Source organism: Ascidiella aspersa, chromosome 5, assembly GCF_963924565.1.
Source record: "Ascidiella aspersa chromosome 5, kaAscAspe10.2, whole genome shotgun sequence".
NCBI classification, from domain to species: Eukaryota; Metazoa; Chordata; class Ascidiacea; order Phlebobranchia; family Ascidiidae; genus Ascidiella; species Ascidiella aspersa.
In genome coordinates this window covers 29,548,289-29,574,856 of record NC_139451.1, presented here as the reverse complement: position 1 = coordinate 29,574,856, position 26,568 = coordinate 29,548,289, and the positions used below count along the sequence as shown (strand labels likewise).

At 50.2% G+C, this 26,568-nt stretch overlaps 39 non-coding genes across 39 annotated transcripts; 13 read left to right on the top strand and 26 right to left on the bottom strand.

Annotated features, from left to right (window-relative positions):
- Window positions 1–3,020: 3,020 nt before the first annotated feature.
- LOC146146264 (U2 spliceosomal RNA) lies at window positions 3,021–3,215 on the bottom strand. Its single transcript, XR_014499681.1, has one exon. It is a non-coding gene; the product is annotated as a U2 spliceosomal RNA (small nuclear RNA).
- A 360-nt stretch (window positions 3,216–3,575) lies between these two features.
- LOC146146263 (U6 spliceosomal RNA) lies at window positions 3,576–3,682 on the top strand. The gene has a single exon (XR_014499258.1). It is a non-coding gene; the product is annotated as a U6 spliceosomal RNA (small nuclear RNA).
- Window positions 3,683–3,814: 132 nt separating this feature from the next.
- LOC146146262 (U1 spliceosomal RNA) lies at window positions 3,815–3,979 on the bottom strand. The gene has a single exon (XR_014501199.1). It is a non-coding gene; the product is annotated as a U1 spliceosomal RNA (small nuclear RNA).
- Window positions 3,980–4,213: 234 nt separating this feature from the next.
- On the bottom strand, window positions 4,214–4,408 carry LOC146146261 (U2 spliceosomal RNA). Its single transcript, XR_014499640.1, has one exon. It is a non-coding gene; the product is annotated as a U2 spliceosomal RNA (small nuclear RNA).
- A 360-nt stretch (window positions 4,409–4,768) lies between these two features.
- On the top strand, window positions 4,769–4,875 carry LOC146146260 (U6 spliceosomal RNA). The gene has a single exon (XR_014499257.1). It is a non-coding gene; the product is annotated as a U6 spliceosomal RNA (small nuclear RNA).
- A 132-nt stretch (window positions 4,876–5,007) lies between these two features.
- On the bottom strand, window positions 5,008–5,172 carry LOC146146259 (U1 spliceosomal RNA). Its single transcript, XR_014501143.1, has one exon. It is a non-coding gene; the product is annotated as a U1 spliceosomal RNA (small nuclear RNA).
- A 234-nt stretch (window positions 5,173–5,406) lies between these two features.
- On the bottom strand, window positions 5,407–5,601 carry LOC146146258 (U2 spliceosomal RNA). Its single transcript, XR_014499680.1, has one exon. It is a non-coding gene; the product is annotated as a U2 spliceosomal RNA (small nuclear RNA).
- A 360-nt stretch (window positions 5,602–5,961) lies between these two features.
- Window positions 5,962–6,068, top strand: LOC146146257 (U6 spliceosomal RNA). The gene has a single exon (XR_014499256.1). It is a non-coding gene; the product is annotated as a U6 spliceosomal RNA (small nuclear RNA).
- A 132-nt stretch (window positions 6,069–6,200) lies between these two features.
- On the bottom strand, window positions 6,201–6,365 carry LOC146146256 (U1 spliceosomal RNA). The gene has a single exon (XR_014501132.1). It is a non-coding gene; the product is annotated as a U1 spliceosomal RNA (small nuclear RNA).
- Window positions 6,366–6,599: 234 nt separating this feature from the next.
- LOC146146255 (U2 spliceosomal RNA) lies at window positions 6,600–6,794 on the bottom strand. The gene has a single exon (XR_014499679.1). It is a non-coding gene; the product is annotated as a U2 spliceosomal RNA (small nuclear RNA).
- Window positions 6,795–7,154: 360 nt separating this feature from the next.
- On the top strand, window positions 7,155–7,261 carry LOC146146254 (U6 spliceosomal RNA). Its single transcript, XR_014499255.1, has one exon. It is a non-coding gene; the product is annotated as a U6 spliceosomal RNA (small nuclear RNA).
- A 132-nt stretch (window positions 7,262–7,393) lies between these two features.
- Window positions 7,394–7,558, bottom strand: LOC146146253 (U1 spliceosomal RNA). Its single transcript, XR_014501121.1, has one exon. It is a non-coding gene; the product is annotated as a U1 spliceosomal RNA (small nuclear RNA).
- Window positions 7,559–7,792: 234 nt separating this feature from the next.
- LOC146146252 (U2 spliceosomal RNA) lies at window positions 7,793–7,987 on the bottom strand. Its single transcript, XR_014499677.1, has one exon. It is a non-coding gene; the product is annotated as a U2 spliceosomal RNA (small nuclear RNA).
- A 360-nt stretch (window positions 7,988–8,347) lies between these two features.
- On the top strand, window positions 8,348–8,454 carry LOC146146251 (U6 spliceosomal RNA). The gene has a single exon (XR_014499254.1). It is a non-coding gene; the product is annotated as a U6 spliceosomal RNA (small nuclear RNA).
- Window positions 8,455–8,585: 131 nt separating this feature from the next.
- LOC146146250 (U1 spliceosomal RNA) lies at window positions 8,586–8,750 on the bottom strand. Its single transcript, XR_014501110.1, has one exon. It is a non-coding gene; the product is annotated as a U1 spliceosomal RNA (small nuclear RNA).
- A 234-nt stretch (window positions 8,751–8,984) lies between these two features.
- LOC146146249 (U2 spliceosomal RNA) lies at window positions 8,985–9,179 on the bottom strand. Its single transcript, XR_014499676.1, has one exon. It is a non-coding gene; the product is annotated as a U2 spliceosomal RNA (small nuclear RNA).
- Window positions 9,180–9,539: 360 nt separating this feature from the next.
- On the top strand, window positions 9,540–9,646 carry LOC146146248 (U6 spliceosomal RNA). Its single transcript, XR_014499253.1, has one exon. It is a non-coding gene; the product is annotated as a U6 spliceosomal RNA (small nuclear RNA).
- Window positions 9,647–9,778: 132 nt separating this feature from the next.
- LOC146146247 (U1 spliceosomal RNA) lies at window positions 9,779–9,943 on the bottom strand. Its single transcript, XR_014501097.1, has one exon. It is a non-coding gene; the product is annotated as a U1 spliceosomal RNA (small nuclear RNA).
- Window positions 9,944–10,177: 234 nt separating this feature from the next.
- On the bottom strand, window positions 10,178–10,372 carry LOC146146246 (U2 spliceosomal RNA). Its single transcript, XR_014499675.1, has one exon. It is a non-coding gene; the product is annotated as a U2 spliceosomal RNA (small nuclear RNA).
- Window positions 10,373–10,732: 360 nt separating this feature from the next.
- On the top strand, window positions 10,733–10,839 carry LOC146146245 (U6 spliceosomal RNA). Its single transcript, XR_014499252.1, has one exon. It is a non-coding gene; the product is annotated as a U6 spliceosomal RNA (small nuclear RNA).
- Window positions 10,840–10,971: 132 nt separating this feature from the next.
- On the bottom strand, window positions 10,972–11,136 carry LOC146146244 (U1 spliceosomal RNA). Its single transcript, XR_014501061.1, has one exon. It is a non-coding gene; the product is annotated as a U1 spliceosomal RNA (small nuclear RNA).
- A 234-nt stretch (window positions 11,137–11,370) lies between these two features.
- On the bottom strand, window positions 11,371–11,565 carry LOC146146243 (U2 spliceosomal RNA). The gene has a single exon (XR_014499674.1). It is a non-coding gene; the product is annotated as a U2 spliceosomal RNA (small nuclear RNA).
- A 360-nt stretch (window positions 11,566–11,925) lies between these two features.
- Window positions 11,926–12,032, top strand: LOC146146242 (U6 spliceosomal RNA). Its single transcript, XR_014499251.1, has one exon. It is a non-coding gene; the product is annotated as a U6 spliceosomal RNA (small nuclear RNA).
- Window positions 12,033–12,164: 132 nt separating this feature from the next.
- Window positions 12,165–12,329, bottom strand: LOC146146241 (U1 spliceosomal RNA). The gene has a single exon (XR_014501050.1). It is a non-coding gene; the product is annotated as a U1 spliceosomal RNA (small nuclear RNA).
- A 234-nt stretch (window positions 12,330–12,563) lies between these two features.
- LOC146146240 (U2 spliceosomal RNA) lies at window positions 12,564–12,758 on the bottom strand. The gene has a single exon (XR_014499673.1). It is a non-coding gene; the product is annotated as a U2 spliceosomal RNA (small nuclear RNA).
- Window positions 12,759–13,118: 360 nt separating this feature from the next.
- On the top strand, window positions 13,119–13,225 carry LOC146146239 (U6 spliceosomal RNA). Its single transcript, XR_014499250.1, has one exon. It is a non-coding gene; the product is annotated as a U6 spliceosomal RNA (small nuclear RNA).
- A 132-nt stretch (window positions 13,226–13,357) lies between these two features.
- On the bottom strand, window positions 13,358–13,522 carry LOC146146238 (U1 spliceosomal RNA). The gene has a single exon (XR_014501039.1). It is a non-coding gene; the product is annotated as a U1 spliceosomal RNA (small nuclear RNA).
- A 234-nt stretch (window positions 13,523–13,756) lies between these two features.
- Window positions 13,757–13,951, bottom strand: LOC146146237 (U2 spliceosomal RNA). The gene has a single exon (XR_014499672.1). It is a non-coding gene; the product is annotated as a U2 spliceosomal RNA (small nuclear RNA).
- A 360-nt stretch (window positions 13,952–14,311) lies between these two features.
- Window positions 14,312–14,418, top strand: LOC146146236 (U6 spliceosomal RNA). The gene has a single exon (XR_014499249.1). It is a non-coding gene; the product is annotated as a U6 spliceosomal RNA (small nuclear RNA).
- Window positions 14,419–14,550: 132 nt separating this feature from the next.
- LOC146146235 (U1 spliceosomal RNA) lies at window positions 14,551–14,715 on the bottom strand. Its single transcript, XR_014501026.1, has one exon. It is a non-coding gene; the product is annotated as a U1 spliceosomal RNA (small nuclear RNA).
- Window positions 14,716–14,949: 234 nt separating this feature from the next.
- LOC146146234 (U2 spliceosomal RNA) lies at window positions 14,950–15,144 on the bottom strand. Its single transcript, XR_014499671.1, has one exon. It is a non-coding gene; the product is annotated as a U2 spliceosomal RNA (small nuclear RNA).
- Window positions 15,145–15,504: 360 nt separating this feature from the next.
- On the top strand, window positions 15,505–15,611 carry LOC146146233 (U6 spliceosomal RNA). The gene has a single exon (XR_014499247.1). It is a non-coding gene; the product is annotated as a U6 spliceosomal RNA (small nuclear RNA).
- Window positions 15,612–15,743: 132 nt separating this feature from the next.
- On the bottom strand, window positions 15,744–15,908 carry LOC146146232 (U1 spliceosomal RNA). The gene has a single exon (XR_014501015.1). It is a non-coding gene; the product is annotated as a U1 spliceosomal RNA (small nuclear RNA).
- A 234-nt stretch (window positions 15,909–16,142) lies between these two features.
- On the bottom strand, window positions 16,143–16,335 carry LOC146146231 (U2 spliceosomal RNA). Its single transcript, XR_014499687.1, has one exon. It is a non-coding gene; the product is annotated as a U2 spliceosomal RNA (small nuclear RNA).
- Window positions 16,336–24,780: 8,445 nt separating this feature from the next.
- On the top strand, window positions 24,781–24,887 carry LOC146146230 (U6 spliceosomal RNA). Its single transcript, XR_014499246.1, has one exon. It is a non-coding gene; the product is annotated as a U6 spliceosomal RNA (small nuclear RNA).
- Window positions 24,888–25,019: 132 nt separating this feature from the next.
- On the bottom strand, window positions 25,020–25,184 carry LOC146146229 (U1 spliceosomal RNA). The gene has a single exon (XR_014501002.1). It is a non-coding gene; the product is annotated as a U1 spliceosomal RNA (small nuclear RNA).
- A 234-nt stretch (window positions 25,185–25,418) lies between these two features.
- LOC146146228 (U2 spliceosomal RNA) lies at window positions 25,419–25,613 on the bottom strand. Its single transcript, XR_014499670.1, has one exon. It is a non-coding gene; the product is annotated as a U2 spliceosomal RNA (small nuclear RNA).
- A 360-nt stretch (window positions 25,614–25,973) lies between these two features.
- Window positions 25,974–26,080, top strand: LOC146146227 (U6 spliceosomal RNA). The gene has a single exon (XR_014499245.1). It is a non-coding gene; the product is annotated as a U6 spliceosomal RNA (small nuclear RNA).
- A 132-nt stretch (window positions 26,081–26,212) lies between these two features.
- Window positions 26,213–26,377, bottom strand: LOC146146226 (U1 spliceosomal RNA). The gene has a single exon (XR_014500989.1). It is a non-coding gene; the product is annotated as a U1 spliceosomal RNA (small nuclear RNA).
- Window positions 26,378–26,568: the final 191 nt, after the last annotated feature.

The following is a 26,568-nucleotide window of genomic DNA, read 5'->3' as shown; positions in this document are numbered from 1 at the left end:
ATGGTATTGTGTAATTTAGATACATATTTTGGAAGTGTGCCTAGTGAGTGGAAAGGGGTGAGGGTGGCGAAAAAAGTACACGGGGTGTGGGTATAAAAATATTTAAAAACAATGTAAATATAAAAAATAGTTCGGAACTTTGCATATATATAAAAAAAGGGGGGGGGTGCATTTAAAACTTGAAAGAGGTTTAAGTGCGGTAAGTGCTTTAATTGCTAGTAAGTGCAATTTTGGGGCGGTAAAGCGGTTAAAAACGAGCTACCTAAGACAAAAAAAAAGATTTAAAAGCTAAGTGTTGTGCAAACCGGGTGGGGATGGTGCGAATTAGTGGGTCGGCGACGTGCGCCGGCCTGCTGGCCTCCGTGTTGGTTGGGGGGCCGAGGTGCTCCAGTGTTGGTGCCAGACAGTTCGGGGGCAGGCTTCCTAGCCGGCCCCATTGGTGTGAAGAGGTGAGGTGTTGACCGCGCGGCATCCGCCCTTTTGCCGTTGACGATGATTCGACTGGTGTGGCGGGCGGAACTGTTGAAGGTGTTGGCCGGGGACGATAGACGAACGTTGGAACGTTAAAGTGTTTGGAGAGTTGGTCCCCGGCTGCCGCGCGGTTGAAGAGTTGGGAGCACCTCGGCGAAACTATCAGGAGTGGGTTTTGATTGGAGGAGGCCAGCTTTAACATTGGAGTGCGAGGAGGGGTTGGCGGCGGGGCGTGGATAGAGCTGGGGTCAAAGGGCTGAAGTTTTCCGAGGTGATGGGGTGAGTGGGCTGGGTTGTTGGCTGATTGATGAACGTACTGGTGAGCTGGTTTATTTGCGGTTAAGTTGATGCCCCGCCGCCGTGATCGTCCGGTTTGTGTTTGTGTGGTGCCAGTCTGCGCTTGCAAAGGATGGTTTAAGGTTTGGTAACAATCCCCCTGCACCAAGATTGCCACACGTGGTGGCTACCCTTGATAGCCAGAGCTGAGCATGCTCTGGCTACCTCCGTCATACGACGGCCCGTGATGCCCAAGGCGCTGAGGGTGGAATTGTTGCCTTGAGCATAGCTGCCCAGGGAGCCGATGATGAAGGTGTGGAAAAGGACTCGCTTCTTGGAAACACGGGCCAAGTTTCCACACAACTCCCTGTACTTTTGGTGCTTACGGGCCGCAGCAGCGGTAAGGGCAACTTGGCCGTTTTCGAAAGGGCACGCAAAGTCCACGACTAAGAACCTGTCGGCGCTCTCGACAATCAAGTCTGGCCGGAGGTTCTCACCCGTGGCATCGGCGTGCTCCCGGCAAACTCGGTCACAAGAAACCTTGGTGAAGGTCCCTGAAGGTACGTGGCGCAACACTTCCCCCTGTATGGCGTCGTGCCGAGATAGGATTTGGGGCATGACGGGAACACAGTGGTTGAGTACGTGGGGAAGTGTCTCGGCCGAACTGCCGCATCTGCAGCACCTAACGTCTGACTGTCCCCCGTGAAATCGTTCCCGAACCTTCTTGACAGGAAGGAGGTTGAGGCGTGCTTTCATCGCGAAAATGCGCTCTGGAATAGTCAGAGCCCCGGGGTTCTTCAACCAGTGGTTCGAATAACCGTATTGGGTGTGGGCCCCTACGGTCTTACCTTGGTCTGGATGACTGGCCCACACTTCCCTCCAACGCTTTGATTGTAAGGCGTGGAGGGTCCTGGTAAATACTGCCCGGTTGCTGGGGGATAACGTCTTGTCACCAGACGTCACAGAAAACTGCCCGTCAGCGCCCGCGACGAATTGAACATCGATCCTTTCCGAGGCCTTGCGTACAAACGTAAACAAGTCTCGTTCCAGACTTCCGCCCGCTCCGCACCCGTTACCACTGACGTTGCCCCCTGATATGAAAGCTGCCATCGCACCGGCATCGACACTTTCAGCTTTGGCCATCCGTTTCGAGAGAGATTCGAGTCGACCCACGGCCACGGCGCGCACCCGCCAGTCCGGTGCTGTCAGCATTTTGAAGGCCTGTGTCACCGCCAGTATGTCGCCCTCGGCGGCAATCGACGGGATCCCCAGGCCTCCGCTGTCTGCTGACGTGTGGTAAAAAGCCACGCACGTTCGTGTTGGGAGGCGGAGTGAAATGCGCACGCAACGCCGCACCGTAGAGTCCACCTTCCTCAACTCCTTTACCGGAAAATGCCGCAACCTCAAGATGAAGCTCAGACGGGGGAGCTCGAATCGCTTCAGTGCCAGCAGCTTCTGGTGTGGCGTGAGGGGCGACTCAAAGAGTCGCTTGATTCGCTCGGCAGACAACTCGAGGGTGGTGTTCGATCGAGTGTCAGGAAGGTATCCCTGCCGCACTCCCAAGTAGCGGTAGAATTCGCCCAGACCAATCACCTTGACCTCCTCGCCCGAGAGCGAGAAAGGCTGCGGATCCCGTTGTCGGCGACTTCCAACCAGCACCTGGTTCATTATGCGGCATTTTTTCGGGTTAAAACGGATACCTGCCCAGCCGGCGAACTCCTCACACACTTTCAGCTGCTCGCACATCTGTGACCTCGAGCTCGAGATGAGACACCCGTCGTCAGCGTATGCCAGCACTTGGGAAAAGACATTAGGAGCGCAATCGAATCTGTATCCGCAACCGGCGCGAGCTTTGACCCCTCTAACAAGAACCTCGGCCACCAGATTGAATACGAGGCCGGACAAGGGGCAGCCTTGGCGTACCCCTCGCCCTACTGGTATCTCGTTGGTAACACCACCCGCCGTGCGAACGACACACGTGTTACCAACGTAGATATCAGCAACGCACTCAAGGTTAAAGACCCCCGTCAGGTAAGTATGAGTTGTGACGATTTTTCCCGAGGCCCTACTCGACTACTCGCCCGTACTCTTTGTGGATAGCTACCCCATAAGCCCCCCGCATCAACTTGTAGGAACAAAATTTGTCATTTTTGGCCGATCGGTCACCATTTTTCTTTTCAATTTTCGCTCGAAAAATCGATTTATGTTTTGCTTCTTTTTTTCAAAACAAGAAGCAAATTTTCAATTGGATGAAGAGGAATTCCCACAGTGTGGGAATGTGGGCCGTGCCTGGAGGTACTGCAATACCAGGACAACCCGTGAGCAGGGCGAAGCAAGCTTCGGCACCGTGCTCCCTGTCCAAAAATCAGGTTAATACAAAGAGCAAGCGAATCGCTTGCGTCCCAGGTATTAAACTGAGAAGAACAGATACTACACTTGATCTTAGCTCTAAAGAGCCGAGAAGCGATAAAGTTTGGGGTCAGTCAGGAAGAAGTACAACTCTCAGCCTTACCCAAGACTTGCTGGTTGGCCGTGGAAAGATTTGGCAAGCGAAAACGTATTTTGCCGTCTCTCGAAAAGAGTGCATTTGGAAGCGATTTTCGACAAAACGACACGACGAATTACAATTGGAAAAGAATTGAAAAGAGAATTTGGCAGTCGGACTCTCGTTTTAGCTGGCCTTTGATTTCTGGCCAGGAGTTATTGAAATTTTGCCGACGTCATCGTGACACATCTAAATCAATTGGCTGGGCGATTCGGGTCTTCTCCGCAAAGAGTCGGCGTTTTTCGACGAGGTCGTTGATAAGGAAAAAAGTTGGTAAACGATTGTACTTGCTTCGGCAGTACATATACTAAAATTGGAACGATACAGAGAAGATTAGCATGGCCCCTGCGCAAGGATGACACGCAAAATCGTGAAGCGTTCCTTATTTTGACATTTTACTCGATTCTGCCGACGCTACTCGGAAGACGCCCCCCGAAAATTTCCTCCTGCTCTTTCAGCGTTTTGCAGCTACGACCGGCTCTTGCCGTTTCCAAGCTTTTTCAGAACTGATTAAGGTTTGTATGGGGTTTTGCACGAACGCACACCCCGCTAACAGAAATTATACGGCCGAGTTACCCGCATTTGGGGTAATCGCAAGGGTCAGCCAAGCCGAAGTGCAATGGCAAGGCCTCGCCTTGGGCCAACCGCCTACGTGATCACGGTTAAAGACCCCCGTCAGGTAAGTATGAGTTGTGACGATTTTTCCCGAGGCCCTACTCGACTACTCGCCCGTACTCTTTGTGGATAGCTACCCCATAAGCCCCCCGCATCAACTTGTAGGAACAAAATTTGTCATTTTTGGCCGATCGGTCACCATTTTTCTTTTCAATTTTCGCTCGAAAAATCGATTTATGTTTTGCTTCTTTTTTTCAAAACAAGAAGCAAATTTTCAATTGGATGAAGAGGAATTCCCACAGTGTGGGAATGTGGGCCGTGCCTGGAGGTACTGCAATACCAGGACAACCCGTGAGCAGGGCGAAGCAAGCTTCGGCACCGTGCTCCCTGTCCAAAAATCAAGTTAATACAAAGAGCAAGCGAATCGCTTGCGTCCCAGGTATTAAACTGAGAAGAACAGATACTACACTTGATCTTAGCTCTAAAGAGCCGAGAAGCGATAAAGTTTGGGGTCAGTCAGGAAGAAGTACAACTCTCAGCCTTACCCAAGACTTGCTGGTTGGCCGTGGAAAGATTTGGCAAGCGAAAACGTATTTTGCCGTCTCTCGAAAAGAGTGCATTTGGAAGCGATTTTCGACAAAACGACACGACGAATTACAATTGGAAAAGAATTGAAAAGAGAATTTGGCAGTCGGACTCTCGTTTTAGCTGGCCTTTGATTTCTGGCCAGGAGTTATTGAAATTTTGCCGACGTCATCGTGACACATCTAAATCAATTGGCTGGGCGATTCGGGTCTTCTCCGCAAAGAGTCGGCGTTTTTCGACGAGGTCGTTGATAAGGAAAAAAGTTGGTAAACGATTGTACTTGCTTCGGCAGTACATATACTAAAATTGGAACGATACAGAGAAGATTAGCATGGCCCCTGCGCAAGGATGACACGCAAAATCGTGAAGCGTTCCTTATTTTGACATTTTACTCGATTCTGCCGACGCTACTCGGAAGACGCCCCCCGAAAATTTCCTCCTACTCTTTCAGCGTTTTGCAGCTACGACCGGCTCTTGCCGTTTCCAAGCTTTTTCAGAACTGATTAAGGTTTGTATGGGGTTTTGCGCGAACGCACACCCCGCTAACAGAAATTATACGGCCGAGTTACCCGCATTTGGGGTAATCGCAAGGGTCAGCCAAGCCGAAGTGCAATGGCAAGGCCTCGCCTTGGGCCAACCGCCTACGTGATCACGGTTAAAGACCCCCGTCAGGTAAGTATGAGTTGTGACGATTTTTCCCGAGGCCCTACTCGACTACTCGCCCGTACTCTTTGTGGATAGCTACCCCATAAGCCCCCCGCATCAACTTGTAGGAACAAAATTTGTCATTTTTGGCCGATCGGTCACCATTTTTCTTTTCAATTTTCGCTCGAAAAATCGATTTATGTTTTGCTTCTTTTTTTCAAAACAAGAAGCAAATTTTCAATTGGATGAAGAGGAATTCCCACAGTGTGGGAATGTGGGCCGTGCCTGGAGGTACTGCAATACCAGGACAACCCGTGAGCAGGGCGAAGCAAGCTTCGGCACCGTGCTCCCTGTCCAAAAATCAGGTTAATACAAAGAGCAAGCGAATCGCTTGCGTCCCAGGTATTAAACTGAGAAGAACAGATACTACACTTGATCTTAGCTCTAAAGAGCCGAGAAGCGATAAAGTTTGGGGTCAGTCAGGAAGAAGTACAACTCTCAGCCTTACCCAAGACTTGCTGGTTGGCCGTGGAAAGATTTGGCAAGCGAAAACGTATTTTGCCGTCTCTCGAAAAGAGTGCATTTGGAAGCGATTTTCGACAAAACGACACGACGAATTACAATTGGAAAAGAATTGAAAAGAGAATTTGGCAGTCGGACTCTCGTTTTAGCTGGCCTTTGATTTCTGGCCAGGAGTTATTGAAATTTTGCCGACGTCATCGTGACACATCTAAATCAATTGGCTGGGCGATTCGGGTCTTCTCCGCAAAGAGTCGGCGTTTTTCGACGAGGTCGTTGATAAGGAAAAAAGTTGGTAAACGATTGTACTTGCTTCGGCAGTACATATACTAAAATTGGAACGATACAGAGAAGATTAGCATGGCCCCTGCGCAAGGATGACACGCAAAATCGTGAAGCGTTCCTTATTTTGACATTTTACTCGATTCTGCCGACGCTACTCGGAAGACGCCCCCCGAAAATTTCCTCCTGCTCTTTCAGCGTTTTGCAGCTACGACCGGCTCTTGCCGTTTCCAAGCTTTTTCAGAACTGATTAAGGTTTGTATGGGGTTTTGCGCGAACGCACACCCCGCTAACAGAAATTATACGGCCGAGTTACCCGCATTTGGGGTAATCGCAAGGGTCAGCCAAGCCGAAGTGCAATGGCAAGGCCTCGCCTTGGGCCAACCGCCTACGTGATCACGGTTAAAGACCCCCGTCAGGTAAGTATGAGTTGTGACGATTTTTCCCGAGGCCCTACTCGACTACTCGCCCGTACTCTTTGTGGATAGCTACCCCATAAGCCCCCCGCATCAACTTGTAGGAACAAAATTTGTCATTTTTGGCCGATCGGTCACCATTTTTCTTTTCAATTTTCGCTCGAAAAATCGATTTATGTTTTGCTTCTTTTTTTCAAAACAAGAAGCAAATTTTCAATTGGATGAAGAGGAATTCCCACAGTGTGGGAATGTGGGCCGTGCCTGGAGGTACTGCAATACCAGGACAACCCGTGAGCAGGGCGAAGCAAGCTTCGGCACCGTGCTCCCTGTCCAAAAATCAGGTTAATACAAAGAGCAAGCGAATCGCTTGCGTCCCAGGTATTAAACTGAGAAGAACAGATACTACACTTGATCTTAGCTCTAAAGAGCCGAGAAGCGATAAAGTTTGGGGTCAGTCAGGAAGAAGTACAACTCTCAGCCTTACCCAAGACTTGCTGGTTGGCCGTGGAAAGATTTGGCAAGCGAAAACGTATTTTGCCGTCTCTCGAAAAGAGTGCATTTGGAAGCGATTTTCGACAAAACGACACGACGAATTACAATTGGAAAAGAATTGAAAAGAGAATTTGGCAGTCGGACTCTCGTTTTAGCTGGCCTTTGATTTCTGGCCAGGAGTTATTGAAATTTTGCCGACGTCATCGTGACACATCTAAATCAATTGGCTGGGCGATTCGGGTCTTCTCCGCAAAGAGTCGGCGTTTTTCGACGAGGTCGTTGATAAGGAAAAAAGTTGGTAAACGATTGTACTTGCTTCGGCAGTACATATACTAAAATTGGAACGATACAGAGAAGATTAGCATGGCCCCTGCGCAAGGATGACACGCAAAATCGTGAAGCGTTCCTTATTTTGACATTTTACTCGATTCTGCCGACGCTACTCGGAAGACGCCCCCCGAAAATTTCCTCCTGCTCTTTCAGCGTTTTGCAGCTACGACCGGCTCTTGCCGTTTCCAAGCTTTTTCAGAACTGATTAAGGTTTGTATGGGGTTTTGCGCGAACGCACACCCCGCTAACAGAAATTATACGGCCGAGTTACCCGCATTTGGGGTAATCGCAAGGGTCAGCCAAGCCGAAGTGCAATGGCAAGGCCTCGCCTTGGGCCAACCGCCTACGTGATCACGGTTAAAGACCCCCGTCAGGTAAGTATGAGTTGTGACGATTTTTCCCGAGGCCCTACTCGACTACTCGCCCGTACTCTTTGTGGATAGCTACCCCATAAGCCCCCCGCATCAACTTGTAGGAACAAAATTTGTCATTTTTGGCCGATCGGTCACCATTTTTCTTTTCAATTTTCGCTCGAAAAATCGATTTATGTTTTGCTTCTTTTTTTCAAAACAAGAAGCAAATTTTCAATTGGATGAAGAGGAATTCCCACAGTGTGGGAATGTGGGCCGTGCCTGGAGGTACTGCAATACCAGGACAACCCGTGAGCAGGGCGAAGCAAGCTTCGGCACCGTGCTCCCTGTCCAAAAATCAGGTTAATACAAAGAGCAAGCGAATCGCTTGCGTCCCAGGTATTAAACTGAGAAGAACAGATACTACACTTGATCTTAGCTCTAAAGAGCCGAGAAGCGATAAAGTTTGGGGTCAGTCAGGAAGAAGTACAACTCTCAGCCTTACCCAAGACTTGCTGGTTGGCCGTGGAAAGATTTGGCAAGCGAAAACGTATTTTGCCGTCTCTCGAAAAGAGTGCATTTGGAAGCGATTTTCGACAAAACGACACGACGAATTACAATTGGAAAAGAATTGAAAAGAGAATTTGGCAGTCGGACTCTCGTTTTAGCTGGCCTTTGATTTCTGGCCAGGAGTTATTGAAATTTTGCCGACGTCATCGTGACACATCTAAATCAATTGGCTGGGCGATTCGGGTCTTCTCCGCAAAGAGTCGGCGTTTTTCGACGAGGTCGTTGATAAGGAAAAAAGTTGGTAAACGATTGTACTTGCTTCGGCAGTACATATACTAAAATTGGAACGATACAGAGAAGATTAGCATGGCCCCTGCGCAAGGATGACACGCAAAATCGTGAAGCGTTCCTTATTTTGACATTTTACTCGATTCTGCCGACGCTACTCGGAAGACGCCCCCCGAAAATTTCCTCCTGCTCTTTCAGCGTTTTGCAGCTACGACCGGCTCTTGCCGTTTCCAAGCTTTTTCAAACTGATTAAGGTTTGTATGGGGTTTTGCGCGAACGCACACCCCGCTAACAGAAATTATACGGCCGAGTTACCCGCATTTGGGGTAATCGCAAGGGTCAGCCAAGCCGAAGTGCAATGGCAAGGCCTCGCCTTGGGCCAACCGCCTACGTGATCACGGTTAAAGACCCCCGTCAGGTAAGTATGAGTTGTGACGATTTTTCCCGAGGCCCTACTCGACTACTCGCCCGTACTCTTTGTGGATAGCTACCCCATAAGCCCCCCGCATCAACTTGTAGGAACAAAATTTGTCATTTTTGGCCGATCGGTCACCATTTTTCTTTTCAATTTTCGCTCGAAAAATCGATTTATGTTTTGCTTCTTTTTTTCAAAACAAGAAGCAAATTTTCAATTGGATGAAGAGGAATTCCCACAGTGTGGGAATGTGGGCCGTGCCTGGAGGTACTGCAATACCAGGACAACCCGTGAGCAGGGCGAAGCAAGCTTCGGCACCGTGCTCCCTGTCCAAAAATCAGGTTAATACAAAGAGCAAGCGAATCGCTTGCGTCCCAGGTATTAAACTGAGAAGAACAGATACTACACTTGATCTTAGCTCTAAAGAGCCGAGAAGCGATAAAGTTTGGGGTCAGTCAGGAAGAAGTACAACTCTCAGCCTTACCCAAGACTTGCTGGTTGGCCGTGGAAAGATTTGGCAAGCGAAAACGTATTTTGCCGTCTCTCGAAAAGAGTGCATTTGGAAGCGATTTTCGACAAAACGACACGACGAATTACAATTGGAAAAGAATTGAAAAGAGAATTTGGCAGTCGGACTCTCGTTTTAGCTGGCCTTTGATTTCTGGCCAGGAGTTATTGAAATTTTGCCGACGTCATCGTGACACATCTAAATCAATTGGCTGGGCGATTCGGGTCTTCTCCGCAAAGAGTCGGCGTTTTTCGACGAGGTCGTTGATAAGGAAAAAAGTTGGTAAACGATTGTACTTGCTTCGGCAGTACATATACTAAAATTGGAACGATACAGAGAAGATTAGCATGGCCCCTGCGCAAGGATGACACGCAAAATCGTGAAGCGTTCCTTATTTTGACATTTTACTCGATTCTGCCGACGCTACTCGGAAGACGCCCCCCGAAAATTTCCTCCTGCTCTTTCAGCGTTTTGCAGCTACGACCGGCTCTTGCCGTTTCCAAGCTTTTTCAGAACTGATTAAGGTTTGTATGGGGTTTTGCGCGAACGCACACCCCGCTAACAGAAATTATACGGCCGAGTTACCCGCATTTGGGGTAATCGCAAGGGTCAGCCAAGCCGAAGTGCAATGGCAAGGCCTCGCCTTGGGCCAACCGCCTACGTGATCACGGTTAAAGACCCCCGTCAGGTAAGTATGAGTTGTGACGATTTTTCCCGAGGCCCTACTCGACTACTCGCCCGTACTCTTTGTGGATAGCTACCCCATAAGCCCCCCGCATCAACTTGTAGGAACAAAATTTGTCATTTTTGGCCGATCGGTCACCATTTTTCTTTTCAATTTTCGCTCGAAAAATCGATTTATGTTTTGCTTCTTTTTTTCAAAACAAGAAGCAAATTTTCAATTGGATGAAGAGGAATTCCCACAGTGTGGGAATGTGGGCCGTGCCTGGAGGTACTGCAATACCAGGACAACCCGTGAGCAGGGCGAAGCAAGCTTCGGCACCGTGCTCCCTGTCCAAAAATCAGGTTAATACAAAGAGCAAGCGAATCGCTTGCGTCCCAGGTATTAAACTGAGAAGAACAGATACTACACTTGATCTTAGCTCTAAAGAGCCGAGAAGCGATAAAGTTTGGGGTCAGTCAGGAAGAAGTACAACTCTCAGCCTTACCCAAGACTTGCTGGTTGGCCGTGGAAAGATTTGGCAAGCGAAAACGTATTTTGCCGTCTCTCGAAAAGAGTGCATTTGGAAGCGATTTTCGACAAAACGACACGACGAATTACAATTGGAAAAGAATTGAAAAGAGAATTTGGCAGTCGGACTCTCGTTTTAGCTGGCCTTTGATTTCTGGCCAGGAGTTATTGAAATTTTGCCGACGTCATCGTGACACATCTAAATCAATTGGCTGGGCGATTCGGGTCTTCTCCGCAAAGAGTCGGCGTTTTTCGACGAGGTCGTTGATAAGGAAAAAAGTTGGTAAACGATTGTACTTGCTTCGGCAGTACATATACTAAAATTGGAACGATACAGAGAAGATTAGCATGGCCCCTGCGCAAGGATGACACGCAAAATCGTGAAGCGTTCCTTATTTTGACATTTTACTCGATTCTGCCGACGCTACTCGGAAGACGCCCCCCGAAAATTTCCTCCTGCTCTTTCAGCGTTTTGCAGCTACGACCGGCTCTTGCCGTTTCCAAGCTTTTTCAGAACTGATTAAGGTTTGTATGGGGTTTTGCGCGAACGCACACCCCGCTAACAGAAATTATACGGCCGAGTTACCCGCATTTGGGGTAATCGCAAGGGTCAGCCAAGCCGAAGTGCAATGGCAAGGCCTCGCCTTGGGCCAACCGCCTACGTGATCACGGTTAAAGACCCCCGTCAGGTAAGTATGAGTTGTGACGATTTTTCCCGAGGCCCTACTCGACTACTCGCCCGTACTCTTTGTGGATAGCTACCCCATAAGCCCCCCGCATCAACTTGTAGGAACAAAATTTGTCATTTTTGGCCGATCGGTCACCATTTTTCTTTTCAATTTTCGCTCGAAAAATCGATTTATGTTTTGCTTCTTTTTTTCAAAACAAGAAGCAAATTTTCAATTGGATGAAGAGGAATTCCCACAGTGTGGGAATGTGGGCCGTGCCTGGAGGTACTGCAATACCAGGACAACCCGTGAGCAGGGCGAAGCAAGCTTCGGCACCGTGCTCCCTGTCCAAAAATCAGGTTAATACAAAGAGCAAGCGAATCGCTTGCGTCCCAGGTATTAAACTGAGAAGAACAGATACTACACTTGATCTTAGCTCTAAAGAGCCGAGAAGCGATAAAGTTTGGGGTCAGTCAGGAAGAAGTACAACTCTCAGCCTTACCCAAGACTTGCTGGTTGGCCGTGGAAAGATTTGGCAAGCGAAAACGTATTTTGCCGTCTCTCGAAAAGAGTGCATTTGGAAGCGATTTTCGACAAAACGACACGACGAATTACAATTGGAAAAGAATTGAAAAGAGAATTTGGCAGTCGGACTCTCGTTTTAGCTGGCCTTTGATTTCTGGCCAGGAGTTATTGAAATTTTGCCGACGTCATCGTGACACATCTAAATCAATTGGCTGGGCGATTCGGGTCTTCTCCGCAAAGAGTCGGCGTTTTTCGACGAGGTCGTTGATAAGGAAAAAAGTTGGTAAACGATTGTACTTGCTTCGGCAGTACATATACTAAAATTGGAACGATACAGAGAAGATTAGCATGGCCCCTGCGCAAGGATGACACGCAAAATCGTGAAGCGTTCCTTATTTTGACATTTTACTCGATTCTGCCGACGCTACTCGGAAGACGCCCCCCGAAAATTTCCTCCTGCTCTTTCAGCGTTTTGCAGCTACGACCGGCTCTTGCCGTTTCCAAGCTTTTTCAGAACTGATTAAGGTTTGTATGGGGTTTTGCGCGAACGCACACCCCGCTAACAGAAATTATACGGCCGAGTTACCCGCATTTGGGGTAATCGCAAGGGTCAGCCAAGCCGAAGTGCAATGGCAAGGCCTCGCCTTGGGCCAACCGCCTACGTGATCACGGTTAAAGACCCCCGTCAGGTAAGTATGAGTTGTGACGATTTTTCCCGAGGCCCTACTCGACTACTCGCCCGTACTCTTTGTGGATAGCTACCCCATAAGCCCCCCGCATCAACTTGTAGGAACAAAATTTGTCATTTTTGGCCGATCGGTCACCATTTTTCTTTTCAATTTTCGCTCGAAAAATCGATTTATGTTTTGCTTCTTTTTTTCAAAACAAGAAGCAAATTTTCAATTGGATGAAGAGGAATTCCCACAGTGTGGGAATGTGGGCCGTGCCTGGAGGTACTGCAATACCAGGACAACCCGTGAGCAGGGCGAAGCAAGCTTCGGCACCGTGCTCCCTGTCCAAAAATCAGGTTAATACAAAGAGCAAGCGAATCGCTTGCGTCCCAGGTATTAAACTGAGAAGAACAGATACTACACTTGATCTTAGCTCTAAAGAGCCGAGAAGCGATAAAGTTTGGGGTCAGTCAGGAAGAAGTACAACTCTCAGCCTTACCCAAGACTTGCTGGTTGGCCGTGGAAAGATTTGGCAAGCGAAAACGTATTTTGCCGTCTCTCGAAAAGAGTGCATTTGGAAGCGATTTTCGACAAAACGACACGACGAATTACAATTGGAAAAGAATTGAAAAGAGAATTTGGCAGTCGGACTCTCGTTTTAGCTGGCCTTTGATTTCTGGCCAGGAGTTATTGAAATTTTGCCGACGTCATCGTGACACATCTAAATCAATTGGCTGGGCGATTCGGGTCTTCTCCGCAAAGAGTCGGCGTTTTTCGACGAGGTCGTTGATAAGGAAAAAAGTTGGTAAACGATTGTACTTGCTTCGGCAGTACATATACTAAAATTGGAACGATACAGAGAAGATTAGCATGGCCCCTGCGCAAGGATGACACGCAAAATCGTGAAGCGTTCCTTATTTTGACATTTTACTCGATTCTGCCGACGCTACTCGGAAGACGCCCCCCGAAAATTTCCTCCTGCTCTTTCAGCGTTTTGCAGCTACGACCGGCTCTTGCCGTTTCCAAGCTTTTTCAGAACTGATTAAGGTTTGTATGGGGTTTTGCGCGAACGCACACCCCGCTAACAGAAATTATACGGCCGAGTTACCCGCATTTGGGGTAATCGCAAGGGTCAGCCAAGCCGAAGTGCAATGGCAAGGCCTCGCCTTGGGCCAACCGCCTACGTGATCACGGTTAAAGACCCCCGTCAGGTAAGTATGAGTTGTGACGATTTTTCCCGAGGCCCTACTCGACTACTCGCCCGTACTCTTTGTGGATAGCTACCCCATAAGCCCCCCGCATCAACTTGTAGGAACAAAATTTGTCATTTTTGGCCGATCGGTCACCATTTTTCTTTTCAATTTTCGCTCGAAAAATCGATTTATGTTTTGCTTCTTTTTTTCAAAACAAGAAGCAAATTTTCAATTGGATGAAGAGGAATTCCCACAGTGTGGGAATGTGGGCCGTGCCTGGAGGTACTGCAATACCAGGACAACCCGTGAGCAGGGCGAAGCAAGCTTCGGCACCGTGCTCCCTGTCCAAAAATCAGGTTAATACAAAGAGCAAGCGAATCGCTTGCGTCCCAGGTATTAAACTGAGAAGAACAGATACTACACTTGATCTTAGCTCTAAAGAGCCGAGAAGCGATAAAGTTTGGGGTCAGTCAGGAAGAAGTACAACTCTCAGCCTTACCCAAGACTTGCTGGTTGGCCGTGGAAAGATTTGGCAAGCGAAAACGTATTTTGCCGTCTCTCGAAAAGAGTGCATTTGGAAGCGATTTTCGACAAAACGACACGACGAATTACAATTGGAAAAGAATTGAAAAGAGAATTTGGCAGTCGGACTCTCGTTTTAGCTGGCCTTTGATTTCTGGCCAGGAGTTATTGAAATTTTGCCGACGTCATCGTGACACATCTAAATCAATTGGCTGGGCGATTCGGGTCTTCTCCGCAAAGAGTCGGCGTTTTTCGACGAGGTCGTTGATAAGGAAAAAAGTTGGTAAACGATTGTACTTGCTTCGGCAGTACATATACTAAAATTGGAACGATACAGAGAAGATTAGCATGGCCCCTGCGCAAGGATGACACGCAAAATCGTGAAGCGTTCCTTATTTTGACATTTTACTCGATTCTGCCGACGCTACTCGGAAGACGCCCCCCGAAAATTTCCTCCTGCTCTTTCAGCGTTTTGCAGCTACGACCGGCTCTTGCCGTTTCCAAGCTTTTTCAGAACTGATTAAGGTTTGTATGGGGTTTTGCGCGAACGCACACCCCGCTAACAGAAATTATACGGCCGAGTTACCCGCATTTGGGGTAATCGCAAGGGTCAGCCAAGCCGAAGTGCAATGGCAAGGCCTCGCCTTGGGCCAACCGCCTACGTGATCACGGTTAAAGACCCCCGTCAGGTAAGTATGAGTTGTGACGATTTTTCCCGAGGCCCTACTCGACTACTCGCCCGTACTCTTTGTGGATAGCTACCCCATAAGCCCCCCGCATCAACTTGTAGGAACAAAATTTGTCATTTTTGGCCGATCGGTCACCATTTTTCTTTTCAATTTTCGCTCGAAAAATCGATTTATGTTTTGCTTCTTTTTTTCAAAACAAGAAGCAAATTTTCAATTGGATGAAGAGGAATTCCCACAGTGTGGGAATGTGGGCCGTGCCTGGAGGTACTGCAATACCAGGACAACCCGTGAGCAGGGCGAAGCAAGCTTCGGCACCGTGCTCCCTGTCCAAAAATCAGGTTAATACAAAGAGCAAGCGAATCGCTTGCGTCCCAGGTATTAAACTGAGAAGAACAGATACTACACTTGATCTTAGCTCTAAAGAGCCGAGAAGCGATAAAGTTTGGGGTCAGTCAGGAAGAAGTACAACTCTCAGCCTTACCCAAGACTTGCTGGTTGGCCGTGGAAAGATTTGGCAAGCGAAAACGTATTTTGCCGTCTCTCGAAAAGAGTGCATTTGGAAGCGATTTTCGACAAAACGACACGACGAATTACAATTGGAAAAGAATTGAAAAGAGAATTTGGCAGTCGGACTCTCGTTTTAGCTGGCCTTTGATTTCTGGCCAGGAGTTATTGAAATTTTGCCGACGTCATCGTGACACATCTAAATCAATTGGCTGGGCGATTCGGGTCTTCTCCGCAAAGAGTCGGCGTTTTTCGACGAGGTCGTTGATAAGGAAAAAAGTTGGTAAACGATTGTACTTGCTTCGGCAGTACATATACTAAAATTGGAACGATACAGAGAAGATTAGCATGGCCCCTGCGCAAGGATGACACGCAAAATCGTGAAGCGTTCCTTATTTTGACATTTTACTCGATTCTGCCGACGCTACTCGGAAGACGCCCCCCGAAAATTTCCTCCTGCTCTTTCAGCGTTTTGCAGCTACGACCGGCTCTTGCCGTTTCCAAGCTTTTTCAGAACTGATTAAGGTTTGTATGGGGTTTTGCGCGAACGCACACCCCGCTAACAGAAATTATACGGCCGAGTTACCCGCATTTGGGGTAATCGCAAGGGTCAGCCAAGCCGAAGTGCAATGGCAAGGCCTCGCCTTGGGCCAACCGCCTACGTGATCACGGTTAAAGACCCCCGTCAGGTAAGTATGAGTTGTGACGATTTTTCCCGAGGCCCTACTCGACTACTCGCCCGTACTCTTTGTGGATAGCTACCCCATAAGCCCCCCGCATCAACTTGTAGGAACAAAATTTGTCATTTTTGGCCGATCGGTCACCATTTTTCTTTTCAATTTTCGCTCGAAAAATCGATTTATGTTTTGCTTCTTTTTTTCAAAACAAGAAGCAAATTTTCAATTGGATGAAGAGGAATTCCCACAGTGTGGGAATGTGGGCCGTGCCTGGAGGTACTGCAATACCAGGACAACCCGTGAGCAGGGCGAAGCAAGCTTCGGCACCGTGCTCCCTGTCCAAAAATCAGGTTAATACAAAGAGCAAGCGAATCGCTTGCGTCCCAGGTATTAAACTGAGAAGAACAGACTTTTGACTGTACACCGGTTTATTGTGTTGACGGCGATAAAACACGAAAACGACAATATAAACAGGCTTCGCCGGCAATAAGTATTGTGCGTTGCACGCTCGGCCTCCACCGCCGTAACGGCGATGGGTGATAGAATTTGTGGGTTTGGTTTGGTTAAGATTTGATGATTACTGTGGAAAAAAAGGTAAATTTAAAAAAGTTAGGGCCAGATTAGTTAAGTTATAAGCTAAGTGAATTGTGGGGCCCGCCGATGGTAGGGCTTGCAGGAGACGTCGCAGGAGGAACAGAGGGACTGGCGCAGACTGGGCTCGGGTATGGTATTGTGTAATTTAGATACATATTTTGGAAGTGTGCCTAGTGAGTGGAAAGGGGTGAGGGTGGCGAAAAAAGTACACGGGGTGTGGGTATAAAAATATTTAAAAACAATGTAAATATAAAAAATAGTTCGGAACTTTGCATATATAAAAAAAGGGGGGGTGCATTTAAAACTTGAAAGAGGTTTAAGTGCGGTAAGTGCTTTAATTGCTAGTAAGTGCAATTTTGGGGCGGTAAAGCGGTTAAAAACGAGCTACCTAAGACAAAAAAAGAGATTTAAAAGCTAAGTGTTGTGCAAACCGGGTGGGGATGGTGCGAATTAGTGGGTCGGCGACGTGCGCCGGCCTGCTGGCCTCCGTGTGGGTTGGGGGGCCGAGGTGCTCCAGTGTTGGTGCCAGACAGTTCGGGGGCAGGCTTCCTAGCCGGCCCCATTGGTGTGAAGAGGTGAGGTGTTGACCGCGCGGCATCCGCCCTTTTGCCGTTGACGATGATTCGACTGGTGTGGCGGGCGGAACTGTTGAAGGTGTTGGCCGGGGACGATAGACGAACGTTGGAACGTTAAAGTGTTTGGAGAGTTGGTCCCCGGCTGCCGCGCGGTTGAAGAGTTGGGAGCACCTCGGCGAAACTATCAGGAGTGGGTTTTGATTGGAGGAGGCCAGCTTTAACATTGGAGTGCGAGGAGGGGTTGGCGGCGGGGCGTGGATAGAGCTGGGGTCAAAGGGCTGAAGTTTTCCGAGGTGATGGGGTGAGTGGGCTGGGTTGTTGGCTGATTGATGAACGTACTGGTGAGCTGGTTTATTTGCGGTTAAGTTGATGCCCCGCCGCCGTGATCGTCCGGTTTGTGTTTGTGTGGTGCCAGTCTGCGCTTGCAAAGGATGGTTTAAGGTTTGGTAACAATCCCCCTGCACCAAGATTGCCACACGTGGTGGCTACCCTTGATAGCCAGAGCTGAGCATGCTCTGGCTACCTCCGTCATACGACGGCCCGTGATGCCCAAGGCGCTGAGGGTGGAATTGTTGCCTTGAGCATAGCTGCCCAGGGAGCCGATGATGAAGGTGTGGAAAAGGACTCGCTTCTTGGAAACACGGGCCAAGTTTCCACACAACTCCCTGTACTTTTGGTGCTTACGGGCCGCAGCAGCGGTAAGGGCAACTTGGCCGTTTTCGAAAGGGCACGCAAAGTCCACGACTAAGAACCTGTCGGCGCTCTCGACAATCAAGTCTGGCCGGAGGTTCTCACCCGTGGCATCGGCGTGCTCCCGGCAAACTCGGTCACAAGAAACCTTGGTGAAGGTCCCTGAAGGTACGTGGCGCAACACTTCCCCCTGTATGGCGTCGTGCCGAGATAGGATTTGGGGCATGACGGGAACACAGTGGTTGAGTACGTGGGGAAGTGTCTCGGCCGAACTGCCGCATCTGCAGCACCTAACGTCTGACTGTCCCCCGTGAAATCGTTCCCGAACCTTCTTGACAGGAAGGAGGTTGAGGCGTGCTTTCATCGCGAAAATGCGCTCTGGAATAGTCAGAGCCCCGGGGTTCTTCAACCAGTGGTTCGAATAACCGTATTGGGTGTGGGCCCCTACGGTCTTACCTTGGTCTGGATGACTGGCCCACACTTCCCTCCAACGCTTTGATTGTAAGGCGTGGAGGGTCCTGGTAAATACTGCCCGGTTGCTGGGGGATAACGTCTTGTCACCAGACGTCACAGAAAACTGCCCGTCAGCGCCCGCGACGAATTGAACATCGATCCTTTCCGAGGCCTTGCGTACAAACGTAAACAAGTCTCGTTCCAGACTTCCGCCCGCTCCGCACCCGTTACCACTGACGTTGCCCCCTGATATGAAAGCTGCCATCGCACCGGCATCGACACTTTCAGCTTTGGCCATCCGTTTCGAGAGAGATTCGAGTCGACCCACGGCCACGGCGCGCACCCGCCAGTCCGGTGCTGTCAGCATTTTGAAGGCCTGTGTCACCGCCAGTATGTCGCCCTCGGCGGCAATCGACGGGATCCCCAGGCCTCCGCTGTCTGCTGACGTGTGGTAAAAAGCCACGCACGTTCGTGTTGGGAGGCGGAGTGAAATGCGCACGCAACGCCGCACCGTAGAGTCCACCTTCCTCAACTCCTTTACCGGAAAATGCCGCAACCTCAAGATGAAGCTCAGACGGGGGAGCTCGAATCGCTTCAGTGCCAGCAGCTTCTGGTGTGGCGTGAGGGGCGACTCAAAGAGTCGCTTGATTCGCTCGGCAGACAACTCGAGGGTGGTGTTCGATCGAGTGTCAGGAAGGTATCCCTGCCGCACTCCCAAGTAGCGGTAGAATTCGCCCAGACCAATCACCTTGACCTCCTCGCCCGAGAGCGAGAAAGGCTGCGGATCCCGTTGTCGGCGACTTCCAACCAGCACCTGGTTCATTATGCGGCATTTTTTCGGGTTAAAACGGATACCTGCCCAGCCGGCGAACTCCTCACACACTTTCAGCTGCTCGCACATCTGTGACCTCGAGCTCGAGATGAGACACCCGTCGTCAGCGTATGCCAGCACTTGGGAAAAGACATTAGGAGCGCAATCGAATCTGTATCCGCAACCGGCGCGAGCTTTGACCCCTCTAACAAGAACCTCGGCCACCAGATTGAATACGAGGCCGGACAAGGGGCAGCCTTGGCGTACCCCTCGCCCTACTGGTATCTCGTTGGTAACACCACCCGCCGTGCGAACGACACACGTGTTACCAACGTAGATATCAGCAACGCACTCAATCAAGTAGTCAGGAACTTGAAGCTCGTCCATTATGCTACGAATACAATCGTGACGGATACTGCCGAAGGCGTTCTTGACGTCGAGCCAGGCGACGAAGATGTTCTTCTTCGCCTGTCGTGCATCTACCCAGGCTGAGTCCAACACGAAAACATGCTCGAACGTTCCTTCCACTGGCATGAAACCCTTCTGTTCAGGAGAAATAACGCCACCGTCGAGCGCCCAGCGCTGCAAACGCCGCGCCAACACCGCCGCGTACAACTTGTACAAGTTGCGACAGATGGAAATGGGTCTCCAGTTCGAGACGTCGTCGAGGTCGCCGCCCGGATCCTTGCAGATCAGAGTGACTTTCGACTTACGCCACTGCGCGGGAATCCGACGAGCGATCCTACACCTCTCGAAAAGCTCCGCAAGGACGATGCCCCTGGGATCTAGAGCCCTCCAAAAGCCATAGGACAACCCGTCGGATCCTGCCGCCGAAGCAGTGTTAACGGACTGGAGAACCATCTCCACCTCGTGCGGAGATATTGGAGCAGAGTCTACACCGCCAGAAGCCCCCGATGACGCATCTCCCCCTCCCGTCGTGGCTCGCATCCAGCTTGGTACCGGCTCGAGATGCTCGTACGCCCCCGGTGCCTTAAGGTCGGCGCGAAACTTCTCCTCGATGACTCGAGGAGCTATCCCACATTTGACCTCCCCTTTTAACCCGTCCGTGATGCGGCGAACCGTAGCTCGCTGGTCTCGCCAGAACGCTGAGCGCAAGCACTGCCCTTTGGCGGCCGCCCCCTTTACTGGTATGGTTGTCTTGTTGGGGTGGCCGCGCTCGCGGTTGGTGGTCGCACGGTGCTGAGCACCGCGGTTGTATCGAGGCTTGCGCTGCTTACGCGTAATGTCTACAGAGCCAGCGAGTTTGGTCCACTCCTCTAATGCGTGCTCGAGCTCGCCGAAACTATCGGGGGAAGAATGGGCGTCAATTACATGCGCAAGGCGAGCTCTCAAGTCGTCATTACTGGGGTCGGTTAAAGGTGGGTCGTTAACGTTACATCTAACAGGCAATGAGCTTGACGCATTTTCAGAGCTTGCAACAGGACTTCGGTGGGACACGTCTCCAACCACGGGTACTGGGACCTGATCGGACACAGGCGGACTGCTCGGCAACAAGGCCTCCCATTCACACCTGGTCTTCACGGCCGGTCGCTCTGGCGCGCCCGGAACGGGTTCAGGCGACGGGCAGTTCCCTGCCGCCGACACCTCCCCCGCTCCCGCAACGGTAGCCTCGGCAACGCACGGCTCCACCACCTCGGGAGGTGATGTAGCCTGGTCCAGTTCTCCGGCAGAAAGAAGGTTCGACACAAGAAGTTGCTGTGTCGGACGATCCGTCCACCCTCCTTGAACTGGCGGCCCCTCCTTCACTTTCACCACTTCGCGGCCAGGTGTTTCTCCAGAGAGAAACACGCTCGCTTTCGGTGGCTTCGGATCAGGCGAGACCCCCGTGGCGACGTTAACCCTTGAACGATAGTGATCCCTAATTGTAACTGCCAGTCGAGCGAGGCGAGAAGGAGAGATCTGCGGGATCTCTACCGGAACGCGCCTGGTACTCCCGGTGCAAGGAGTGTTTAGCCAGCTCCTAAGGAGCGTGAACGAAGGGGGACCAGATGGTGAGGTCGCGTTGATGACGCTCGAAACCTCGGAAGGCTGGTAAGGGTCGACGCACTCTGCCGAAAAGGAATTCTGAATGCCCACGGTTGGTAGGTTTGGTGGGGTAACTAGATCTATCTGTGACAGCTTTGGAGATGGCGTACGGACTGCATCGGCGTACGACAACACCGGCGCAACCGTAGCGATGGGGGAAATTAGCGTTACTGAAGAACAGTGAGAACTCCCACTTGGGGGAGAGACGTGGCCATACAAAAACTCACTGTCCGAGGGCGGGGTGGTATTTATCGAAGCCTTCGACTGATAGAAGATCAGCGAAGGGACCTTGCCAACTGTAGAACTATCAGAGTCCTCCCCAACAGAGTGGTTCGCGGGCGAGGGTGGGAGTATGGGCACCGGGATGCTCGGGGGTTTGCCAGAGCCAGAACATGATTTAAAGTGCGAAGAGGCGGGCAATAAGGACATAGCCTTGTCGGCGACGACGCACTCGCACTTGCCACATACTACCCTAAGTAAGACGTTATTAATTTTGTGACAAGTACTGAGGTGGGTTTTTAATGTTCGGACTCTAGCGTATCCGTCATTACCTTTCGGGCAAGCCGGCACGGGGCATTTATAGGTGGTAGCCGCGTCGACGTAGCGCACGTTCAGAGTAAAGGGGCGTTGTTTAATGCTACGCCGAGGTGATAACAGACCGGGGGCCACCACAAAGCTGTTGTTATTGCGTGACGGCCCGCCCGGGTGCTTTTGGTAATGGTGGGACTTGGCAGCTACGAGAGACGGCCAGCGACTATCGCAGACTGGGCAGCAAAAGGCCCGAGGAGTCCGCGGTGCAGCGGCGGGGGCGACTGCTCCACAGGCACGGTAATGGTCCCTCACGTTAATGAGGGAGCCACGCGACCTGAAGGAAGCGGAACACTTCCCACAGGCCGCGTCCAGCACTCCAACAGCCAAGCCATGTACAGATGCCAAATGGCGCTTGACTGATTGGAGCGCTGCCGAGACCATAGAACAGCCACTAACCCCGCACCGAAACACGGAATCCCCGGGCCCCCTAAACGTTACCGACAAGGGTGGGGCTTCCTCCTGCGATGGGGCATCTTTGGTTGGTTTGGATGATGCCGTCCCCTGATCCGCGCGTGAACGAACTGCTGGGCGAAGCCTGCGACGCGGTGGTTGAACGTTCATGACGTTGGGACCGGTGTACAGTCTGCGAATAGTCGTGGCACAGTAAAATTGTAAAAGAGCGAGACGTATGTAATAATGTGTAATAGTATGTAATAGTAAAATGTATGTAATAATATGTGATAATAAAAAGGTAAAATATAAGTCTGCGAGTAGTCGTGGCACAGTAAAATTGTAGAAGGGCGAGACGTATGTAATAATGTGTAATAATATGTAATAATATAATGTATGTAATAATATGTAATAATAAAATGTTTGTAATAATATTTAATAATAAAAAGGTAAAATATAAGTCTGCGAGTAGTCGTGGCACAGTAAAATTGTAAAAGAGCGAGACGTATGTAATAATGTGTAATAATATGTAATAGTAAAATTTATGTAATAATATGTGATAATAAAAAGGTAAAATATAAGTCTGCGAGTAGTCGTGGCACAGTAAAATTGTAAAAGAGCGAGACGTGTGTAATAATATGTAATAATATGTAGTAGTAAAATGTATGTAATGTAATAATAAAAAGGTAAGATATAAAACTGGTAGAGGGACCGAGGAAGCACAATTTAGAGCCGGCGCGAGTCCTTATTAAAATTGCTTGAGTTGCAGGGGGGGAGGGTATTAAAAGATATAACCAAGGGGGAGTATGATAAATTAAATTAAAGTTAGGTGCTTCTCGGCCAAAAAGGATAGAAGGTTATGCTAAAATACTTGTTTAGAAGGAGACCGGCGATGTGGGCCAACCAGGGGGGGAAGGGTGTCGGATCCGGCGATGATTGAGAGCGATGAAAGGTGGAATAATCCTTTGTGTTTTGGTGGTATTAATCCAGAGTGTAATCCGCGAGTTAGGGGTGAAGGGCTGCTGGTGGTGATGGGCCAAGTTCTTCGTAGGTGGTAGTGGGTTGTCGTGTGGTGAAGATGGATGTGGATCGTAGTCACGTTCGGTGGTGTTGTCGAGATTGGAGCAGATGGTGAGGCGGTGAGGCAGATGGATGGGCAGGCTGGTTTGGAACAGATGGTAGAACTGGTTTTGAGGCGGATGGGTTGGAAGCGGATGGTGAGACGGTGAGGCTGGTTGGGAGCAGATGGAGTGGGGAGAGGCGCAGTTGAGGTGGTGGCTGGTTTCAGCGGGTACAGCAACTTACGACAGACCGGCGGCTGCGAGAGCCTCCGGTTGTGAAGGTCGGGAACTGGTGCACAAACGGCAGACCGGCGGCTGCGACAGCCTCCGGTTGTGAAGGCTTAAGAGCAGCGGGCAGGTGCAGGGACCTCCGGTGGTGGAGGCGGAGTGCAGGTGTTGTTAGAGGACCGCTGGGCTGTCCAAGGTTGCAGGGACCTCCGGTGGGGGTAGCTGGACGCTGGTGGTAGAGCACCACAAAGTTGCCGAAGTTGTAGGGACCTCCGGTGGGGTACAGTGGAGAGCCGACCAGTGGACACTAGAGGGCAGACCGGCAACTGCAGGGACCTCCGGTGGGGGTCGGCGAACACTGGAGGTAGAGGGCCGAAGAGCTGGCCAACGTTGCAGGGACCTCCGGTGGGGTGAGGCCAAGAGCTGGGCAGCAACCACAGGATGGCACACCGGCAACTGCAGAGACCTCCGGTGGGGGTCGGCGAACACTGGAGGTAGAGGGCCGAAGAGCTGGCCAACGTTGCAGGGACCTCCGGTGGGGTGAGGCCAAGAGCTGGGCAGCAAACACCGGATGGCACACCGGCAACTGCAGGGACCTCCGGTGGAGTGCGGGTGAGGGCTGCGGCAAAGAAATGCCGGGAGCTCCGCTGCTGAAGAGGCCCGGGGCGGAGCGCGCGGATGGCCGCGTAGGAGCCGCTGAAAACCGGGGGACGAAAACTGTGCCTCACGCTATCAACAGATAGTCGTCGAGCTCCCAACCAGTAAAAACTAGGCCTCACGCTCTCAACAGAGAGTCGTCGGGCTTCCAACCAGTATCTACGCCTCACGCTCTCAACAGAGAGTCGTCGGGCTCCAAACCAGTATCTGTGCCTCACGCTCTCAAAAGAGAGTCGTCGGGCTCCAAGTCGAGGAACGTGACTACGATACCACACGACAACCGGGGGAACTCGCCTAACAAGTATAGTCTGTTTACGAGGAACTTGGCCAGCTGAAGGGGCTCACTCTTTGCCTTCCCGATTGAAGATGCAAAGTTAACTCGTGGATGAGGCTCGTATACCACCAATGTTAGGTCTCTGAAGAGCCGAGAAGCGATAAAGTTTGGGGTCAGTCAGGAAGAAGTACAACTCTCAGCCTTACCCAAGACTTGCTGGTTGGCCGTGGAAAGATTTGGCAAGCGAAAACGTATTTTGCCGTCTCTCGAAAAGAGTGCATTTGGAAGCGATTTTCGACAAAACGACACGACGAATTACAATTGGAAAAGAATTGAAAAGAGAATTTGGCAGTCGGACTCTCGTTTTAGCTGGCCTTTGATTTCTGGCCAGGAGTTATTGAAATTTTGCCGACGTCATCGTGACACATCTAAATCAATTGGCTGGGCGATTCGGGTCTTCTCCGCAAAGAGTCGGCGTTTTTCGACGAGGTCGTTGATAAGGAAAAAAGTTGGTAAACGATTGTACTTGCTTCGGCAGTACATATACTAAAATTGGAACGATACAGAGAAGATTAGCATGGCCCCTGCGCAAGGATGACACGCAAAATCGTGAAGCGTTCCTTATTTTGACATTTTACTCGATTCTGCCGACGCTACTCGGAAGACGCCCCCCGAAAATTTCCTCCTGCTCTTTCAGCGTTTTGCAGCTACGACCGGCTCTTGCCGTTTCCAAGCTTTTTCAGAACTGATTAAGGTTTGTATGGGGTTTTGCGCGAACGCACACCCCGCTAACAGAAATTATACGGCCGAGTTACCCGCATTTGGGGTAATCGCAAGGGTCAGCCAAGCCGAAGTGCAATGGCAAGGCCTCGCCTTGGGCCAACCGCCTACGTGATCACGGTTAAAGACCCCCGTCAGGTAAGTATGAGTTGTGACGATTTTTCCCGAGGCCCTACTCGACTACTCGCCCGTACTCTTTGTGGATAGCTACCCCATAAGCCCCCCGCATCAACTTGTAGGAACAAAATTTGTCATTTTTGGCCGATCGGTCACCATTTTTCTTTTCAATTTTCGCTCGAAAAATCGATTTATGTTTTGCTTCTTTTTTTCAAAACAAGAAGCAAATTTTCAATTGGATGAAGAGGAATTCCCACAGTGTGGGAATGTGGGCCGTGCCTGGAGGTACTGCAATACCAGGACAACCCGTGAGCAGGGCGAAGCAAGCTTCGGCACCGTGCTCCCTGTCCAAAAATCAGGTTAATACAAAGAGCAAGCGAATCGCTTGCGTCCCAGGTATTAAACTGAGAAGAACAGATACTACACTTGATCTTAGCTCTAAAGAGCCGAGAAGCGATAAAGTTTGGGGTCAGTCAGGAAGAAGTACAACTCTCAGCCTTACCCAAGACTTGCTGGTTGGCCGTGGAAAGATTTGGCAAGCGAAAACGTATTTTGCCGTCTCTCGAAAAGAGTGCATTTGGAAGCGATTTTCGACAAAACGACACGACGAATTACAATTGGAAAAGAATTGAAAAGAGAATTTGGCAGTCGGACTCTCGTTTTAGCTGGCCTTTGATTTCTGGCCAGGAGTTATTGAAATTTTGCCGACGTCATCGTGACACATCTAAATCAATTGGCTGGGCGATTCGGGTCTTCTCCGCAAAGAGTCGGCGTTTTTCGACGAGGTCGTTGATAAAGAAAAAAGTTGGTAAACGATTGTACTTGCTTCGGCAGTACATATACTAAAATTGGAACGATACAGAGAAGATTAGCATGGCCCCTGCGCAAGGATGACACGCAAAATCGTGAAGCGTTCCTTATTTTGACATTTTACTCGATTCTGCCGACGCTACTCGGAAGACGCCCCCCGAAAATTTCCTCCTGCTCTTTCAGCGTTTTGCAGCTACGACCGGCTCTTGCCGTTTCCAAGCTTTTTCAGAACTGATTAAGGTTTGTATGGGGTTTTGCGCGAACGCACACCCCGCTAACAGAAATTATACGGCCGAGTTACCCGCATTTGGGGTAATCGCAAGGGTCAGCCAAGCCGAAGTGCAATGGCAAGGCCTCGCCTTGGGCCAACCGCCTACGTGATCACGGTTAAAGACCCCCGTCAGGTAAGTATGAGTTGTGACGATTTTTCCCGAGGCCCTACTCGACTACTCGCCCGTACTCTTTGTGGATAGCTACCCCATAAGCCCCCCGCATCAACTTGTAGGAACAAAATTTGTCATTTTTGGCCGATCGGTCACCATTTTTCTTTTCAATTTTCGCTCGAAAAATCGATTTATGTTTTGCTTCTTTTTTTCAAAACAA